At 37.2% G+C, this 22,536-nt stretch overlaps 1 pseudogene; it reads right to left on the reverse strand.

Annotated features, from left to right (window-relative positions):
• LOC127644277 (dual specificity mitogen-activated protein kinase kinase 5-like) overlaps positions 1-22,536 on the reverse strand; it is a 52,870-nt pseudogene that overhangs the window by 24,861 nt on the left and 5,473 nt on the right.

Raw genomic sequence — 22,536 nt, forward strand, 5'->3', positions numbered from 1 at the left:
TGTGTTAGCATTCTGCATCATGAACCAACTATGGACAATGTTTTTATTTCCAGCATTTATTAATCTATACCTTTAATGTAAAAAACTTATTAATATACAGTATGTAGACATTAACATTAACAAAGACTAATAAACACTATAAAAGTATTGTTCATTCTTAGTTCATGTTAACTGTAGTCCAAACGAATTTATAAGTAAATGAATAAGTGTTGCCAGTATTTACATACTGTATAAACACATGGTTAAACCTGTCACAAAACAATGTTCAATTAGAACAGAGAGAGGAGTTTCCAAACAACCTGAGCAGAAGCAGACATCTTTGAATGAAAAATGACAGTATGTACATGCTATGAATGACAAGCAAATCTGTCTGACTTACTGTATCCTGATGATCATTACGTGGTAATCATTTTCTGAAATTATAAACAGGTAATGAGCATTTTGACAGTGTGGTTGTCCTTGCCCTAAACACAACACTATTTTTGGCACGGTTTAATTAAATAAGTACATTAAACACGCTACACTTCATCACACCACGTCATAATACTGGCACCATAAATCGACATGATTGGCGCATAGCTGCCATGTGGTTCCTAAACTTGGAGCCCCTTCAAATAAATCCGGATTATAATCCAGGTTTGCCATTCTTAAAATGGGATAATCTTGAAAAATCCCTGCATGAAATCTGATTACAGGGTTGATGGGATTGAGGAATGAGGTGGGTCAGCAGGACAGTATGTAATGTACGCAAGGATGGGATGAGCTGTTGTGGGATGAACAGTGAGGTAATTACTGCCCATACACTAAAATCACGAGGGATCACGTATCCTCTGTTCCTCCACGGCAAATACATTTTATAATATTTCTTTGAAATAGCATTAACATAGTTAAACTGGAACAAACCATATACCACTACACTCACCTGTGGATATGGAAAAGAGCCCAGCGCCAACTGTGAAATGAATTAAATTAAAAACACAGGTATGTATACACGCAAACACACCTGCACAAGCACATGAGCATTCACCTGCTCTGTGACTGCATGGATGATGACTAATATGATTTGGAGATAAGGTTGTTTAACATGAACATATTAAAAAGATTCCTTATCGAGAACTTACAAATAGAATTTGAGACTATAACACGTGAAGGAAATTTAAGGAGCCCTGTTATGGTCTTAATCCTGACTAAATCCCAGTCAGAGCTGGTTTGTATTTCGATGGCTTTAATCTGCACAGTGAAGACTAGACATGCTGGAGTAAAGAGATTTAGGGGAAGCAGCAAAATCCAAAACCAAAAATCAAAACCAGTATGACCATCGAGGTGAGTTCGGTTCAGCCTCAGTTCAGAATCAATTTGAAGACGAGCTCAGATCAAATCACCTGAACCGCTTAAACGTTTCAGCTGCTGAAGAGAATCGATCACTTCCCAAACAACATGGTAAATTCAATACGAAATCATAATCAGATTAATATGATCTTTATCAACGTATAATGTCAATCCATATGACCCTTGATGTTGCTCTTCCTAAACCTCAGTGATATTATCTAACAGTATTGATAAATACAATCAAGGCATTCACTTGAGGGATACAATAACAATTCATCACAGCCAATGAGAAGTGCTGACAATTACAAAATGAGAATCAATAAAGCCAATGAGGAATACAAGCATGGCATTTTCAGACCAGGAGTAAAACCACCTTATTAAAATCTAATCCACTTGTTCTTTTTATGCTTCAGGTTTCTGCTTATAAAAAACAACCCCTACACAAAAACTCTACCACTCATTTCCACGTGCTCTCTTTCTTAAGGAATACACACACACACCTCTGGGATGGGGTGCATTAGTATTAGAGGTAGAGAGAACACAACACTCTAATTACTGGACGTTCTGCTGGCTAAGTGATTAATTGCGTTTTGCTACACTGACTCGCAATCTTACGCTCTCTTTCACACACTTGCTCTCTTTTCCTTTCTTTAATGTTTCAATACACTCATTTCTTTCTATGCAGACAAAAAGATAAACATGCGTTTCATTTCTTTTTTTTGATAAGATGAAAACGTATCTTTTTATAGACACACATACACTGAATCTCATTCCTTAGTCTTGTTCTTTCATGGATTTTTTAATTAGGAGAGAAGAGATGGGTCAAAAGGGATAGCAGAGCATTAGTGTGTGTGTGTGGGGGGGGGGGGCGCAGTCAGTGGGAGAGCAGCAGTCAGTGGGAGAGCCTGTGTGTGATCCATGCATAGCTGTAGGCCAACATCTGTTTGGACAGGCTGCCTGCAGGGACAACCAACGGTACTCAGCAGAAACACTAAGACAGCAGTCCACCCAAACTATGAATAAAAGGATTCAGGCACTTGTGTACATACAGTAAATGGCCATTTATAAGCTTTAAAAGATGTTTATACGAATGTATTACCTCCATGAAAGAGATCCCTACACTCCAAACATCTGAGTGAATACCATACTGCTCCCCTGATATCCGCTCTGGCTACAATAGAGAAACATAGAGACACACACAGACACAAAGAGAGAGAGAGAGAGAGAGAGAGCACAGATTCATTACAATGCATGAATAGTAACAAAGTAACAGAGGTTTAAAAAAAGGAAACAGAAAACATACATGAATTGTGTTTTGAGTAAGATTGTGGCACTGAATGCCAAACACACACTTTTTCAAACCTTTTGTGCTTAAAAATATTAAAGCTCTGTTTTCTTTGAGTGAATCTGTGAACATGTGAATCTATAGAGTTCCAACAAAAGTTCATCAGCTTAATAATAAATGATAAAAATTACTTATATCTTTGGAAGAACTCCATTTGGCTTAAAAATCTAAGGAGCATGTATAGAACATGACAATCGGGTATAACGCTTCTGCTGTTACGGTAAAAAATGCTGCTTACCGCCATGTATGCATTGGTTCCAACATAGCAATGGAGTTAACCAACTGTGGAAGCGAGCAAAGGAAGCATATTTTCACTACAAGTAGAACAAGAATCCCAACATCAGTGCTTGTTCTCTGACCAGAAAGGTCTTCTGTGGTGAATATTATTGTTCTCAAGTGATCATATTCAGTACAAGCAGACAAATCTATCTAACTAACTAACTAACTAAATGAATCCTCTTCACTCAGCTCGCTTAGCACTTAGTAGTGACTGAAACAGACTCGGGTACCTAGTACCATCACACAAAGATGAAACTTTATCCTCTTTTTATGTGCACGGCTGACATAGTATAAATGAGCAGCTACATTTAGTCCTCAGATCCAAGCACCGTACTTATTATCTCAGTTTAAACAAATGATTGGTCAATATATGGGACAGGGCATCATTTGGCCATTTTGAAATTAGCAGCATCAGTCAATAACTGCGACCAATAGGTTGATTAAAAGAAATGGTCATCCGTCTACAGTGTCAGTTCCAAAATCAACGGCGGACTTGTCAACAGCGTACATTTTCCTAATTTTTATCATTAATCGTTTAATTATATACATCATATTCAAATATATATTGAAATTCTGTCGACCGTCAGCTATGCTGCACTCTAGGAATCCCATTTTGGTCGACCACTAGTTTAACCAGACTGAAATTCAGTTAAAATGTGACAGCAGCTAACCTGAGCTCTCTGCCATAAGCTAAACGACATGTTAAGAGGAACTGAATTAAATCTACTGAAAAGAGTGTGTTATTGTGGAGTGTTATTGAAATGCCAGCCTGGTTTAATTTTAGTCGTCACTCACACAGGGGAGAGGCAGTGAGATCTGGCACAACGACAGGTGTCAGCCATAACAGGACAAACATAATGAAAGTGTTCCCCTGCGGCCTGAAGTGTGTCTGTGTGTATAAGTGAATAAGAGATACTGAGGTCCTATATACAGTGTCATGGCCTGGACAGCAACAGAGGAATACACATGCAGACACACGTCATCCAGGACTCAGCTTCATATTGAATCTCAGAGGACGTGGGTATGAATATTAATTAAAAGAGGGGCATGTGGAGCGATTGGGCTCTATTGTTGAACTCCTGAGTGTATTAGAGGTAGAGAGACTGATGCTGACTTTCTCAATCTTAGCTATTGTCTCTCTCTCTCACACACACACACACACACACACACACACACACACCATCACTCACTGAATATCTGGTCAATGTGGTAATTAGAAAGTGCTGCAAGCGAGAGGAGAGGAGCAATCTAAGGGGTATCTAGGGGGTTAGGGAGCAAAGACAAGAGCTCCCTGGAGGAATGAGGCTAGGAGAAAACAGAGAGATTGAGACAGCCGGGACAATTGCAGATCTGATCTGACTGTGCTCAAAAAATGCAAGCATAAGAGAAGGCCTAGCATGAGTATACACATTCATTCAGAAAAACAAAACACAGATACACAACATTCATAGGATACAAAGGAAAATGTACCTGTGTGCTGACTCCAAAGTCACACAATTTGACCTGCCCCCGAGTATTGACCGGCATGTTGGAGGGTTTCACATCTTAAACAATCAATGCATTTACGCAGAGACACAAAACTAAAATATTACATCTACGTGTTATATTACTGTAACTCGATGGACTAAATATAAATGGGCAAGTTCCTATTCTGTATTTTACATGTATGTAAATTGTGAGTTCTAAGCTGGTGGTCAACATTTGGAAATCTAATTATCATAAGACACATTAACAAAGTTAGATAAAAGTCCCCTCCTCACCTCTGTGCAAAATCTTCAGACTCTACAGGTAAGTTAATCCTTATACCACCTGCAGACACACCAAAAAATAGAACACACACACAGCCAAGGACAACTCAGAAGAGACACAAAAGATGTGTGAGTGTGCATCTGTTGCTTACTGTCAATTATCTAAACAGTGGCATATCTTTTATTATTGTGAAAAAAGTGTGATGGAGAGGGTAATGAGTGTCAGAGCCAGAGGCAATACGATTCAGCACTACTAAAGTGTTTCAAAGACAAATAACACACATTCACAGTGGTTTATGCTATAACACCTCCTTGGAGTACTTGAGTACTTACCACTATAGCAATCCTGCCCAAGACATGCTCTGGAATTCTCCAGTAGACATCCAGAGAGACACCTACATCAATAATAAATACGGCTAGAATTTGACATTTTCTGAAGAAAAATGAGTGGGCTTGCCTGTGCAAATACATCTCTACAATGCTTTGGTTTTGTGGGTGGTTGTCAGGGCATTGCTAAGCAGTAGCTATGGTTTTCTGTGTGGTTGTTAGTGGGTTGCATACTGGCAAAAATCAAAAGAGCCAACCCTAAAGTCTCTAGATATTGCTAGGGTCCCTCCCTCAACATACGTCTATGTGAAATAGAAATAGCTCACCTCTCCTCAAAAACTAACACAAATTATGCATTTTCAAATTCCTTAACTTAAGCGATAGTAATAGTTATGCTTGCCTTAGCAAGCACTACTAATTATCTGATGTAAACATATGACTGTAATAAACCCTCTATATTCACACAATAGCATTAGCTGATAATTATTCCCAATAATAATATCAAAACAAATGAAACTTACCATCCATAAACTCAGTGCATATAGATATTCTATTCTCCACAAAGAATGCACTGTAGAACATTATGATGTATGGAGACTCACACTGTAATCAACACAAACAAATAGATAAAATGGATGGGGGGAAATACTGTTTATGATAAGATCAGCACTTTATCATAAATAAAAAGTGATTTAATAACGATTTATTAAAGAGGGTATTTTATTGAATGTCATTTCCAAAAATTGTAGTCGCATTATTCACCTTATGAATGTCAATGGACGATTCGTTACACTGTAGCTATGTGATAGGTTGTTTCAAGTAAAAAGGTGTTGGTAAAGCATTATTGAGTGATATGCATTGAAAATAATATAATATAAATACAAATGAAGTAATCAGGCAATGTAAAAAATAGGTTCAGACCTCATAAAGATCTCATGCTCTGACATTATTTGCTTCTGCAGCTCCACCGTGATGTCAAGAGGAATAACCTGCACTAGAAGAACAAGGCCTCATGAACTCATGCACGTACACACATAGATGTCTCTAAACCATGCACATAGAAACATATCAAGTTTATCCATATAAACACACAAGCATGGTACGTTTTATCTGCTTCAGCTTTTTTGTAACGTTTTGTGTGAATGCTTGAGAAACTTCAGAGCCAGTTTTGACAAGAAATTAAACATGTCTACCATTTACCAAATACTATAGGAGTTTAGACATTCTAAAAGATATTCCAAGCCCATGTTTTCAAAAATATAATAAAGTTATGAAATACATGTTTGAATAGAGTTGCAATAGTTGCACTTCCTATCTCTCACTTCCCTACTTTTGTAATGAAGCAGTGGCTTGCTAAAATGCTTCTTTAGTTAAGCCTAGATTATCAGTCTCCCACTGAAATAATTGATTACAGGTAAGGCAGTAAGGCAAGGCCACGCAGTTAAAGCTCAGCAGAGATCAGTTACAGCCTTAGCCACGACTGATAGCCCTGCTCAAGCAGACCCAGTCTAAGCATATATGGAAAGATGAGCAGACACAGCAGAAGAAATGAGAGGAGATGAGTCCAGAAGAAAGATAGGAGATAAGACAGAGGAGAAGTGTGTGTGTGTAAAAATGTACTAGAGGAAATGAGAGAAAACAGCAATGATGGACAAAGGAAAAGCAGATCTGGGGCACAGAGTGTAGGAGTTTGTGTACAGAAAGTTCACAGGGTCTCCTTTATGCTTAACTGAATGTACGATGGCAGTAAAATCCACCTGTTAATAGTCAGACCTGAGCTTTGAGAGCTTACGAGGTCTTGCAAGTTCATCTCTCTTCCGCTCTGCGTGTTCTTAAAGAAAACATCTACCTGTACACTCAAAAAGCAAACTGCTTGTACAATTTCACTGTAAGCTGTTAGTTGATAGTGAACAAGCACTGAATTCTAATTAAAAGAATCCTTCTATTGTGACATTATTCTGATATCATATACTTTTTAGGTTTTAGTATATTTTTATGGTTTGCTATGTAAGCCAATCTATGTTATAGAGTAACTCACATGTGAATCAAAAAATATTTATATTGCATAAAAATAAGTCTATTTTAGAACAATTTAGATTTTTTTTTTGCACAGTTACATTATTTTCATGACTATTAATCACATCTCTGCCCAAACTGTTATGCAGTAATGTGAATGAGATTTATTTGCATTACGATCATGATTAATTTCATTAAAGGTGCTGTAAACGATTTTAGCCCTTCTGGAATTTCCACAAACTGTTGGATTAGCCACGCCCCTCTTTCCAAAACCCTGCACTCCAAAGACACCAAATTAGCTCCACTGAGCAGCAAATAGCACCCTCAACAGACAACTATTATGAACAACATAGCATAAAAATGGCATTAAGCGTCAATAATTAGCTGCAACTACAATACAATACAATGAGAACGCTAAAAATTATTGACAGCCAGAAAGTGTAAGTGACAACAGCACACAAACACACTTTTGTTTGTGGTTTACAGAGTCTCATACTGTCACAGAGACCAGTGATATGTCTCACTACACTTATTTCATTAATATCTTTCAGGGAGTAGGACATTTTTTGCATACCTTTTCATGAAAAAAGCACCTTTAACTTTAATGAAAACATAGATGAAAAAACTTAATAGATTAATTTCCTTAATGCAAAGTATATTTTATTTTTTTCCTTTTGTTTTGTGGTGACTCAGCCAAATTACTTGTTTCATGAGATTCACCTGAAGTGAAAAGAGCAAGTTATTTTTCTTTAATATACTGTAACTTTTGAGTGAGCTGCTCTGTTGCATAAAAAAAAAAAAAAAAACATTTTATTTACAACCAGCTGCCAGGGTTTTCTAAACATTCTTAATTGTGAAGGTACTATCTGTATTCTTACCTTCACAGCTAGAACTCTCTTCCCAAGCAGGTGGTATGCCCTGTCAGGAGGGAAACACTTAAAGTTAATGCTAATGCATTTCTTTCTTAACAAAGTTCCCTTTAACTGATTTCACATGCACAGAAAAATAAAAGAATTACACAAAAACCTTTCTTCAGGGTTTTAATCCACAGCAACCTGAGATTCACATCTATATGACTCAGACAGACACTCAGATGCTTTTTAAACATTTGCATTTATTTACAGATTATCAGTGGGTTAATTGCAAAGAAAAAGAGCTCAGACGAAGGTTGTCCTCATGCTAAGTGTCAAATGCAGGTGAGGTCAACTCTGAGTCAGTCACCTGTGAAACCTCAGAAATTGAGAGCTACGGAGTGTTATCAGCTCCGTTCCTGTTTCAGAGTGAGCTCTCCCAGACAGGCCTCCTGTTACAGGTTGAATTAACGGCAAAGCCGCAATTATTTAATTATGATCCCTGCTCATTCCGAACAGTGGATCTGGTTACTGCAGGAGGTGCTGAAGAGGAGTTGGGTTACAATAACCCACGACACGGTCCATTCCACCAGATAATATACTTATAACAACAGACAGCTGCAAAATGAGGGTGGATTCAACAAGATGACCACACTGTGTTTGCATGTGTGTGAATGCGAAAGATGCAAGAGAGACAAAAGTACAGGGAAAGACTGATCAAAGAATAATATTTGATTATAAACCTCTGTATGTAGCATTTGTAATGCTTTAAGTTCGAGAATGTGTATGTGATTTATGTGAATAGATGGCTGATCTGGTTACAGCTCCAGACACCTCGTAACTCTGGCGAGACTTTAATTAATGTCGCACTAAGTGGCGCGACGGCTAACTTCCCTCATTTAGGATAGAGATACTCGATCCCATCTCACCTCAGTGCCCTGTGCGGGTACACTTTACACTTAGGAAGATTCTGAGCCATAGATGATCCAGAGACGTCCAGTGATACGTTTGCTTATGAGGAACACAGTACTAGGTCCTGGTTTTGAAAAATGTATAGAATGCGATTGAATTTCTCTGGAATGAATGTGTCATCATTACGCCGAAGACAACAATAATAAATGAACATTGATGGAAAATCTTTGTTCCCAACAAACTAATGTTCTAGTGTTTTGAAGCCAAGAATGGTCAAAGCCAAGTGGTAATAATACCCTTATCTATTATTTACCTACAAAGTCAAAGTGCAAAGTCCACGCAAACATGGAACCTGAGGAAAAACTGCTTTAAAGTTTTTTAGATTTTACTCTGAATTTTGTCATTACGCTTTCCCTGAATATGAGCATATTGATGCAAAACCAACTGCCACAGAAGAGACCAGATTTCAGACTTAACTCAATTTTGAAAAAGTGTAGTTACTGTGTTTTGCATTTGTATGGCAGTATTGAGGTTGGCTTGGCATCAGGGCTGGTGTTATTGGTGTAATCTCTCCAAGATGTGAGCCATGAGTTGTCACTATTTTGCTCTTGAGCAAGACACTTAACCCCAGATTGCTATGGGGGGATTGTCCCTGTAATGTATGTACAATAGATTGCTTACTACTACTAATACAGCCAATGATGCGATCTAAGTGGCCCCTTCAGCACATCCTGAACAGTAATGGATCTTACTAAGGCCATTTACAAAGTTCATCTAAAGTCCTTGAACTTCGCCCTTGCAGAGTAGTCATGCAGAAATGACTTAAGACTGACAAGCGCATGTCATAGGGAGCTGACGTAGTGACGTGTGGTCCTGACCCTCGTAATGGTGTCCCTATTCTCTATTTGTTATTTACACTCCAGAGCCTGAGGTAATGAAAGCTCTGTCATGCAGTATTCATGGGCCTCTCGAAGACAGCCATCCCACGTATGCACGTTTGCAGACGAGCACACACGCACACAACCACACAAACAGGTTTCGATTACAGCAGCCAATGCAAACCAGACAGTTCTCTCGGTCTCTTTCTCTCTGGTACCTAACCTGAGATGACCAGATGATCGTCTCACCTGAAAGGAGGGCACAAAGAGAAAGAAGGCCTAAATGGAAAAGGGGGAACACTGGACACTGAATCAACAAACCATGTGAGCCATCTACGTCAGTGGTTCTTATCTGGTGGGTTCCAGGTCTATTCTGGTACGGTTGCTGACAGCAGGGTAAAAACAATGCATAATGCAGATATTAAAATCTAATCACATTATAAAGCTTATTTATGATAACAAATATATACTATGTATGCTTATAAACTTTCAATAGAGAGAAAACGCTTCCTTTCTTCTTTCTTGTTGACATTAAATGTTGCGCGTCCAAACTCTACATTATTTTGCCACAAATTCATCTGCCACTTGGTAGGAAGAAGCAAAATGAAGTAGATGTGAATGCACTGTAAATCAATTTGGATAAAAGCGTCTCCCAAAAGCATAAATGTGAATGAAATTAATAAAACAAGTTGAGAACCCCTGACCTAAGCTGATTATTAAAAATATCTGCCACTCATAGATTACAAAGCTGGGCACTCATGGGCACTACGTCCAGTTGAGCAGATAATAACTGTGTTGCCAGGTTTTCTGAATAAGGCACACACTGGCACAGAGTGAGGAAGTTTTGACTAATTTGCATAAGCTTGATTTTAACTGGGAAATCCCCTAGAGGCAAGTACAAATATACATTATTTTAATTTGAGATTGTTAACATGCAAGCAAGAGACTGGGTTATCTTCGCATCATACTTCAACACATAGTAACACAACATCGAGGGATCCAGGTTAGGTGAAAACCCTAAAGAAAAGAAATATTTATTTATTCTCAAGGAAAAGCAATTTAAGTGAATATACCCTTGGCACCATCCTGCATGCAGCCAGATGGTCACAAAGGCATGTGTTCTGCATAAAGGAGAATGCGTGTCCATGAGGAAGCATGATAGAGGTGATCGAGGACACTTGTGAAGATGAATGGTATAGATTGGCCTAAATTTATGGCCTAAATTCTAATGCAGAGATTATATTACACAACATTTCACCTGCCGCTACCTGTTCTGCACTGCAGCTGTCAGTCTGAGCAGTTAAGACTTTGACAGTGAATGCTATCCCTTTTTTATCATAAATAAGCAATGAACAAAAAATAAACACACATTCCTAAGATTAAGATAAAGACTTAGTAGAACAATTTACACATGTATCTACCTTTGTTGCCTCTTGAGATCAAAGTGTATATTGACTTTCAATCTATCGTCAACAATTTGTTTTATTACTTATATTATTACTATTATCATTATTTTTTTCTTTTTTTTATTACTTATCCGCTTCAAAAAGATATAATTTACAAATAAAATATTTTACTACTTTTATTATTATTATTGGATATTTTATTACTTTACCACTTCAAAAAGAAAAAAAAGCAGGGAACAGGATAGAATTAAGGGTTTAATGCAAAATTCAGCAGTTTCTTTTGTTTGAAGGGAGGAAAAAAAAATATTCTAGGCAAACACATTTAGTGCTGAGCTAGTCAGACTACATTCTTGTTTGGGTAGCAGTATTGGCTTTTTTTAAATGGTTGAACAATTTCCAGTAAGAGCAGCATACTGTATGATGAGTGCCTGCATGATCCACAAAGGAACACAGAGCTTTGTGAAACAGTCACCAGGTTAAAGAAAGTGAATGGAATATATATATATTTTTTTGGCATACTGGTTTGATGATCTTGTCCTGTCCTGGCACTGTATCTTTTGAGCTGTGCAGTATAATTTGGACACAGAAAGGAGGGTCACAACAAATCACTTCAACTTACCAAGCACTAAATTAATGTTCTTCTTTACTCGAATCTCTAAAGACATTTAATTAATGAGAATACTGAGAGGGTGTCGAAGGGTGTCTGAAAACATGCGAGACCGCCATAATTTTAATCAGAACATGAGTGTAGACAACAAAACATACGCTTTTCAGTTACATTTATGATACAGTTCTTTTTTTAATTCTAGTTAAAACCTCTAGATTGTACACTAAATTAATGGTAAATAAGGCCGTTGAAGAGACTGACCACAATTGGTCCAATTTAATCTCAAGGTAAATTAATGAGGGCCGCACTCACTTGAACACTGTACCTCCATTTCCATTGCCAAGTTGCTCCTGGAACTGAAGGTCATGTTCATTTATCTAAACAAATAGAAAAAAATACATAAATATGGTTTTCTCAGAATACCGTTACCCAAGGAGAGCAGAAAATTCTTTGTTCATACTTCTAAATAATCTAAACCAGGGATCGGCAACCTATGACACACATGCCAGCATTAGAGGATCATCACTGGAGGGGTAATCACTGGCACGCCAGCAAAGGCGAGAGAGTAGAAGACTATTTTATTTTTGTATAATTCCTCACCTGCATTTCAATCTACATCTTGATGTAATCCTTCCTTGTGATCACACGGTGTGTTTTTCATGAGCTCAATGGGAGGCTAAACAAAAAGTTAAAATGTGACAAGACTGCGGTATACCCAACAGACTCATGTAGCGCGTGTAATCCATTTGTGCATCACGATCCATCAGCGCTTCACTTTCTGTTAATCGCACGAGTAAATGCGCCCACTTTGCTTCAGTCAGACTGCGCGGATGACAGCCTACATTATGTGTTTCACTGTTTATTTTACTTTCAGAACAACATGTGATGTAATAAGGAAAACATCACTATTAATCCTTGAGATTTCCAACCCAGCATACAGGTACACCATCCTTAAACCATGATCACACTCAAAATGACATTAAACAATTAAAAGAGAAAACATAATCCCACATAGTGGTGTTAAAAAATCTGAATCTATAAAAAATATCAATTAAACCTGGAAATAAAGTTTTAGAATTTTGCAGGTATGATTCACTGAAAAGGGTTAATAGTTGATCGGCTTGTGATGCACGAATGGCTTGCACGCACATTGTGAGTCTCGTCACACTTTAATAGGTTTTAGTTTCCCATTCAGCTGATGAAAACATGCTGCTTGAGGAAGGATTTCATCAAGATGTAGAGTGAAATTCAGGTGTGAAAAAAAAAAAAATGTAAGAAAATTATAAAATAAAACTTGTTAACTCATGACACAAAAGGACAAGTTTTCTTTCATTAAAGCACTTTATTTTCACTTTATTACTTTCATTCGGCACAGCCCTTGACAAGGAAAATAAAAAAATGGCACTCCATGTCAAAACGATTGCTGACCCCTGATCTAAAACATCTATGGAGTTTTTTTATTGTGCTTGCCAACCTTTCTGAGTATTTCTTTCTGTGGGTAGTTTGTATTCATGCATTCAAACTCATGTTTTCATTATAACTGTCCAATTGCCACTGCTGCAGCGTAATTTCTACTTTTTTTTTATATATATAAATTTGAAAAATTGTACAGTATATTGAACTTAACAGATTAATTAATTGAGAGAATGGCAGAGAAAGAGCAAGTTAGGCAGAGAGACATAAATAATGAAATGGCTAGTGAGGCCACAATCTTTTTTTTTTTTACATGCATTTTAAAAAATTCAGACATCCCATTATAAGGTCATTTTAAGTTCGGTAGTAAACAGAGTAGAGGATCATTTGGAACATGTGCCGTCTAATTTATAAAAGGACAGCTGAGAGTATAGGCAGGGTAAGTTTAATGATGATTTGCTTGTCTGTGCAATCATGTTCGATTTTGATAAAACCTGTCAAAACAGTAATACAATACAGGCCCTTCTGACACCAAGAGGCCAGAGGGACCAGTTTTTTTTCCTCATGCAGTCAGTAGTATATCCATCAGAATGCCCTCTATCATTTTCCACTATTCCCAATTATTGTTTAAATTTTTTTACGCAACAATAACATCAGACAGTGGGATTGAATGATCTTGACTCTCCTTTTAGATTTTCAACCTGTGAGAAAGACTAAAGAATCCACAAAGCAAAAATGCTTCAAAAAAGATTGAAAAAGCAGGGAAACGCTGTGTAAGGTCACTCTGGTAATCTTCTCACAAGTAAATGCCGTTGCTAATTCCAGCCACAGAGGACAATTTTCAGTTCCAACTTAGAAAGCCAACTCTCACTTGATAAGCGTTCAGTGCCAATGTTCAGAACAGTTCACTAATCACTGGCAAAACTGAAACCAATTAAAAGAATTCAATTAATTTACATTCATTGTATGGTAAAAAAGAAAAAGATGCAATGAAAGTGAATGGTGACTGAGGCTGTCAGTCCCTAACATTTACCAAACAGCTTCCTGTGTCATCCATGACAAAAAAGTAATTTGGGTGTGGAACAACATAAGTAGGAGTAAAATTATGACAGAATGTTATATTTTGGGTGAACTATCCCATTAAAGCAATTAGCCACAAGAAGTCATGTGTTATCAAAGCAAATAGGATAAAAGACAAGAAATACAGTTCTGTTGCTTAAAGAAATAGTCCGGATTCAATACGTTCAAGCGACTGCATTAGTGGCATAATGTTGATTCCACAAAAATGTATTTTGACTTGTTTATAAAAAAGAAAAAGAAGAAAAAAAAGAAAATCAAAATATCAAATTTACATTGGTTACAGAGGTTACATTATCTTGTATTTTAATGTTTACAGAATGGCCCCATTCACTTCCATTGTAAGTGCCTTACTGTGACCCAGATTTTTGCCTTTTTTAAAGAAAAGGAGGGACACGTCTAAATTAGTTTTTGTGGTAATCAACATTAAGCCACAAATGCTGTCGATTGAGATGAACTTGCAATGAACCGCTTCTGGTTGCCAAGCAATATAGCAACAATGTAGCAACTAAGCAAAGTAGTAAGTTAACTTACACCCAAAAATGAAAATTTGCATCATTTACTCACACTCATGACATCCCAAATGTACAGTATATGACTTTCTGCTGAACACAAACGAAGATTTTTAGAAGAATATTTCAGTTCTGTAAGTCCATGAAATGCAAGTGAATGGGTGCCAAAATTTTGATATTGTTTCAAAATTATTTCACATATAGGCATCATACAAGTAATTCATAGGACTTCAGTGGATTAATTAATGTCTTCTGAAGCAAATGCTAGGTACGTGTAAGAAAAAGATCACCATTTAAAACTTTTGTTACTAAAAATATTCACCTCCAGCCAGCTGTGGTATGCACATTCACAAGAGTGGAGGTCATGCCTCTCCCGTGACACAAGTGCATTGGCAAGTTTTTGCGAGAACTGACACATGAAATTATGGAAGCGCAGTGTTGTTTACAACAGAGTAGGAGGAATGTTAAACAGAAGCTGAATAGGTTTAAATTTGTATATGTTCCTTTTCAAAATGGTGCTTGTGGGTGTGCAGTGAACAGTTTTCCCCTGCCGATTTCAGACCAGCCAAGGGATTCGATGATATCGAAATGCCAATGTGCTTATGTCATGCAAGAGGCATTTTAAATGTGAAAGTGCATACATTTACAAATGTGCAAACATTTTTTGTAAAAAACAAAGAGTAAATATTGACCCATTTCAAGATTACATTTTGGCACCCATTCACTTGCATTGTATGGACCTACACAGCTCAGCTATTCTTCTAAAAACCTTAATTTGTGTTCTGCAGAAGAAAGAAAGTCACACACATCTGGGATGTCATGAGGGTGAGTAAATGATGAGAGAATTTAAATTTTTGGGTGAACAATTTTTTTAATGCAGAAATCAATTTATAGCATTTGTCACATATATCAGCTATTTTACAACAGCTTTCAAACCGGCTAATTAAATCAGAATTTAGAGCCAGAACAATACATTTATAAAAGGTCATTTATTTGTGGTTAAATAGGTTTTGATTTGGCTCCTGTGATGGCAAATGTGAATGGTTAGGTGTCAATATGTCCATCTGTTATTGTAGGGTAAGTGTTTCCCCTCGTGAACTGGAGTTGGTGTGAAGTCAATGTTCTACTGTCAGGTCTCACCCAAACTGAACGAGCATAAAGCAGGACCTTTGATAAATCTTAAGTGTGGCAGAGTGTGAGAGAGAGAGACACACACAGTGAGTGTCTGTAAGCATGAGGGAAAATGCTAGGGCTCCATTAACTGTGCATGTTACAGGTGTCGTGACCCTCTTAATTTTCTAACTGACACACTCTGGTCGACAGACTTGCCTATTGGGGGCCTGTGAAGGGAGGGGACAGAAGATGACAGGGAAGGGGTGAAGGGATGGGCAGCGAAAGGACAACCAGATACACCTCTGATTGCTCAAGATAAAGATGTCAACCACACCACAGAAAAAGTGTCACTGGACAGCACTTTATGAGCAATCAATAGGTGCTTTCACACACACACACAAAAAAGATAAAGATCCCCCATTTAGCCTTAACAGACTGTAGGGGCAAGTGCTGTTAGCGAGCACCTATGAAGGCCAGTGCGCACACACACACACACACACTATAATCAGTTAGGACACACTGATGGAAGCACAACTATTGTGTATCAGACAGGAGTGTTAAAATGTGTACAAAAGTCCAAATACGGGGTGTGTGTGTGTGAGAGAGAGAGAGAAGGACAGCTTCTGTACCTGTCCATTTGTCAAAATCTTCGTAAGCTCAGCTGAAGACTTCTTTAAACTGGTGAAGATAAATGAGAAAAAAGAAACATAATCATTATTCTGCAAAAAAACTCAACAATGCTCTGTAAAATCCAACGTAAACAAGCATTTGTTAAAAATAATCATTAAAATCTGGTCATGCTACACTTCAATTTAAACACATCTGAATGCAGAAGACAAGAAACAAGCCCATGCAAAAAAATATTTCCAATATTTCGAAAGTTCCAGTTAGGTGATGAGAGGAGGATGTGTAGAACATTGACCTCTTGGCTCAATACAAAGAATATATATTTTGTGTTTTATTGTTGCAGGATAGTGAGTAGACACCATATTTTTACATTTTTAAAAATAATACTATTTGTGATTTATTACTTAATAAAACCAGAAGCCCTTTCACGTGACATCATATCCTGATCAGTTGAAAATATTTTATAAGATTAAATCCTAGTGTGACCGAGTGTGATGGGCCATTTTGCGAATTGTTACCACAGAGCAGTTCTATGCAACATCCCGTTTTCTTTCTTGTGTTTCCCAGAAGACAAAAGACCGTACATAAATTTAAATGTGTGTATATGCTAAAGTTTCATTTTAACCTCTTTTTCACAATCAGGGCCAGATGGTTCTGAGTACAGTTCAGAACGGTATGATTACAAACCATTCCCCACACAGACTTTGACATGGTTAGCTAACCAAACTAAGGACAAGAGAACTGTGCAGATGGACTGTTTGTAGTGATGTGGCGACTTGCACATTTTAAAAAAAGATTTCTTGACTTTACTAGCACATAGGTGGACATGGATTCAAAGTTACAAAATTCCCATTCTGATTTCATGGGGTCTATAAATAAGAAATCTACCATAAGAGCTCATTTGTTGAGAGTTGAGCATATCATACTAAATTATGTTCTATTCCCTGCTTCACTATTGAACAGACACACACTGGCCTTCAGACTGCAGGTCTTTGTCCTGCACTCAGTTGTACCAAAGGTTTTCTTTCTCTCCGATTAAATTCAATTAAAACATTTTATATAAAAATGTATAGGTTACCAAGCTCCTCTGAGTGATTCTCTTATTAAAGGAATTACAGTATTCAAAGCTTCATAATAAAATCAGTGAAGTCAACATGTTATTCAGAGCATAATCATTTTTACAAAACCAAAATGATTTATATTCAATTTTAGATTCCAATTTTTACACCAAGGTCCAGATGATTCATATTTTTATTTCTTAGATTATTAAATTTAAAAAATATATATATAATTGTTACAAAAAATATATATAAATCAAAAAGGACTATTCCAAATATATATATATATATATATATATTAGTAGTGAGCAAAAGTCTTAACATAAGATAAAAAGCACATAAGATGCTTCAGAAAAACATTTGTCTTAAGATGGTTATTTATATTTTCAGCTTTAGTGTGTCTGTAGGAAATATACATTTTAGCCTCCCAAACATTTCTTTTGCAAATAGAATAGAATAGAATAGAAGAACAGATGCCCTGCAACAGATGTCATGGTCCCCACAGAAATTACACCCACGGCTGTTACATTGGCAATTTTTAAGCAGAATTTCATCCACCTAGAAACGTAGTCCCACCTTAAAAGGGATTTGTAGTCAAATATACAGATCAACTAAAATTGTTTACTGAATAATTACTCAATTAATAATAAATAAATGAATAAATACTTAAGTACTTTAACAAAAATACAAGCCTCACATATCTGCTTCTGGTACGAATTCCCCATAGACTTCCATTGTAAGAGCATTACTTTAAATACATTTTCGGATAAATTTTATAAACTGACAGACAAGTTGAAATACCTTGTGTGGTTATCCAGAGCATAATTTCCATTCCGCTCACTCCTCTCAATGAGGGCACACATGATCTGGACTCACTCACTCACTTATCATTAGACAGGGAATCAGCCACAGAGGAGCTCTGGATCGAGGATTCAGGCCGTGTGTTCACCTGCGGACAAACAAAGACAATCAGAACCCTGTGCTAATTAACCTGTGATTCAACAGCAAACTGCTGGGTTTGGCCGCAAGGTTAATTGGCTTTTCTCGGGGAGACAGAATCTAAAGGGAGAGAGTAAGAGGCTTGTAGACACGGGACAATTCATATATCAGGCAAAATTAAATATAACTCTGGGAACATCCTTATGATCAAAAAAGAAAAAAATAGAGCCACATTACGTCCTTTACTTGTCATTAAAGAGGATTTGTGAGAGCCACACTGATGTATCACAGTGGGAGAATGAAGAGAAATAAGCTCAAAGAGAGTCACTATACAAATAAGTAGATTAATTGAGGTCTGTAGGTCACATAGTATAGTGCAGTTAAGCAGTGATTCTCTTCTTAATTAGTGTCTAAGAGGACCTCATTTGGATCAGTGTAGCATTTTTTACCCCTTTCAAGCCAATTAATTCTGATAAAACACGAACACGATAACAATGGTCTGTTTCATACTACCTAGGTAAACAAAAACTAATTTTGGCGTATTTAAATGTGAGTTATTCTGAGACATATAAAGACACCTTACATTTTTATTTTTCCATTTCCGGAAAAGTTGGGTCAGAATAGAAAATGCCAATAAAAACTAAAAAGAGTGATTTGTAAATTCTATTCACCCTGTGCTATAATAAAAGCACTACAACACCACAATATTTGATATTTAACTTTTTAAATTGAATTGTTTATTGAAAATATAAACACTCACCAAACCCCATACTGCCCGGATTACACGGAAGTGCATGGCTGCGTAAGCAGAGAGTGCGGGTGCTAGATTGGCCTGTCTGCAGTCCCGACCTGTCTCCAATTGGCAATGTGTGGTGCATTATGAAGTACACAATATGGCAACGAAGGGCCTGTACAATTGTGCAGCTGAAGAGCTGCATAATAGATGAATGGGGGAAAATTCAGCTTGTTAAACTTAAACTTGTGTCTTCAGTGCACAAATGCTTAATTACAAAGTGTTATTAGAAGAAATGGTGATGTTACACAGTGGTAAACACTCGACTGTCCCATCTTTTTTGGAGCGTGATGCAATCATCTGATTTGAAACGATTGTGAATTGAAATTATGAAAAGGTAAAAAGTCAAATAATGTGTTGTTGTAGTGCTTTCAATATAGCACAGGCTGAATAGAGTTATAAATCACTCCTTTTTGTTTTTATTAACATTTTCTCTAGTGTCCCAACTTTTTCAGAATTGGGTTGGTACAAAGCAAAACAAATATGACCATAAAATCTCAGCAGATAAAAACACAATGAAAGTCAGAAAGGGAGGAGAGACAGAAAGAAAGAGAGAGCAAGAGAGCCTTGACTTCAATTGGCATTTTAATAAGTGGTAAACAGCATAACCAATTCATGGCCAACTCTGCTGAAACAATCGAGACACATACCTTCAGGCCGTGTATGTTCTGGTTCCCTGGGGTCTTGCCAGCTGAAAATGAAAATTGACTAGATTAAAGATCACATGAGTCAAGAGAAAAGAGAGCAACACACGAGCAGAATGTGTTAAATGTTTAAAGAAGCAGCATGTGTGTAGAAGCAATTGACAAGACAGACAACTGAGATGCAGCGCAGGAAGCTTACAACTGCTGTATAGAGCAAGTATGTGCATGTGTATGTATTCTGAGTCAGTTACTCAACTAAACCAAACACATTTCTCTCACAGAAGCCATGGAAAGAAGTGGGATTTGCCAGCAGAAAAAGCACACACACACACACACACACACACAGTAAGAAACACACGTTGAGTGTGGCATGGCTAAATATGGGGTTTTAAAATGTCATCTAGGTAGGCCACAGGCAGGTTTACTGTTGTATTGTTAAACTGTAATTTGGACCAGCACAATGAGAGCACACTAACACAAACTCTTCAAAAACCTCGTGGAAATATCTTTAATGGCTCAGGTAACAGTCCATTGTTGCGTTGCTCCATCACTGTGATGCAGTACTGCAGAGAATAAAGTGGAACAAATACATATGAAACTCTAAAATATTTATTTAGAGAAAAACATCAATATAACTATAAATACTATAAATAGTTTAAAAAAAAAAAAAAAAAAAAAGATGTCCAGAGGAGTGCAAAAAAACCTTGAAAATCTTGCATCAAAAACTGCAATGAGAAAAAATGTATCAGGCTCCCTGCTCTGGTAATGCTTCTGAAACACCAGAACAAACAGTCTGAAAGAGTCTTCTCATTTCAGCCTCTTTCACACTGGTAATCTGCCGGTAACGGCTGCTGCCTATTAATTAAATATACTACATAATAGACTGAAATGTGGTCTGGCATTTGTAAATATTTTGTACCCATGATCTTGAAAATGTCTTAACAAAAGTCTTAAACAAGAGCATGGTATGCAACACTTCCAGTAGCTTTTCCAATTGAGCATGGATTGGTACAGTACAGTATAATTACAAACCAATCCCACCCGGATTCCTCGGCACAGTTAGCTATTCTTACTCGGGACAGAGGACCACGATGGTGGAACGGATTTAGTGATGGGGTGACTTGCGATTGGTCACTTGCCCTGTTCATTCTAATCCTAATTTGCAGCACCACAATGGAAAAAGAAACTGTAATCGGTACAGAACACCACGGTTCAGCAACGGTAACCATTTAGCCTAATGGTGGAAAAGGAGCAAAAAGATTACTTTGAAATATCACATCAGAGCCATATGTTTTCTACCGGATGTGTAAAGATGGCTTTAAATGGTTAAATACAGTTTTCGCAAGGGAGAACATGTACCGGTAATCATAATAGACCTTATTCACAGTAGTGCCATCTTTATTTTTTTACATGAATGAAAACGAGGCTGAGAGGGATAGACTTGCAGTCTCTTGAATGGTGTGCTCTGTATAAAGCTATATAAAGCTCTTAGATCACATCTAATTTTCCGCAATTTGTGTTTTCTTCTGAAATCTTTTGGAAGGGTGTTTTTTTTTCCTCAATGTTTTTTCAGATCTTGCAAGGCAGCACTTTACTGTTATTCTTTAAAGGTGCTGTAAGCTAATTTTTTCATGGAAATGTAAGCAAAAAAAACATTTACTCCCCTAAAGACATTGATTAAATAAATATCATGAGTTATCTCACTGGTCTCTGTGACAACTGTAGACTTTGTAAACGGCAAACAAAAATGTGTCCGCGGACACTGACACTTTTCACCTGTCAATCATTTTGCTCGTTCTCATAGAGTTTTTTTGAAGTGCATCATTGAGGCTATGTTAGGAATATTTTGGATCTAGTCGCGATCTCCAATTCCCCGGTCCCGTCTTTCTATGTTCGTGCCCAGTGAGGTGCAGTCTGAGTCTCTGGAGACTTTGCGAAGGAAGCAGAAAGAATGACACACACACAATCGGTCTGTATTCAATCTACTCAATGTTTATTAGAGCAAGCATGTCATTTATATTTTCATGAGACAATAAGCAGCCAATGGGAAAGCGGTAACAAGGCCTAGGGTCAAGGTGGAGAAAATACGTGTAGAGGCCATATACAGATGTTCCAACCGTGATAACTTACGGTTGACCTTGTTGGACGGGTGTGACCTTAATCAGATAACAGAAATAAGTATGCGGAACATGATAAACAGGAAAAACGCAGTTGCTAAATATATTGACTTACTATCATGCAAAACTGCAGCCTGCATCTGGGGTCAACTGAACATACATGGAAGGCCAGAAACACATACACAGAGCAGAAAAGCATGTACAATTTCATATTTCTCACAGGCTATGATTCATAATGTTTGTCAGTTGAGGGCACTATTGTGCCACTGTTGAAATTGACATCCACAGGAACAAACAATGCTGCTCTTTGCTCGGTTTTGGTCTCAAAATTATATTTGGAGGGCAGGGTTTTGGTATGAGGGGGCGTGGCTAATTCAAAGGCTCAGTCACATGAAAACTTCAGAATGTTAAAATCACTTACAGTACCTTTAAACATTCTGGTTAGGGATTAGAATAAAGTATTGCTTCTTAAAACACAGTGTATACCCTATTCACACTTTTTTTTTTTTTGTAAATTATTCAGCCTGTGCTGTTTTTGGATTTAG

The sequence above is a fragment of the Xyrauchen texanus genome, chromosome 1 (assembly GCF_025860055.1).
Source record: "Xyrauchen texanus isolate HMW12.3.18 chromosome 1, RBS_HiC_50CHRs, whole genome shotgun sequence".
Classification (NCBI taxonomy): Eukaryota; Metazoa; Chordata; class Actinopteri; order Cypriniformes; family Catostomidae; genus Xyrauchen; species Xyrauchen texanus.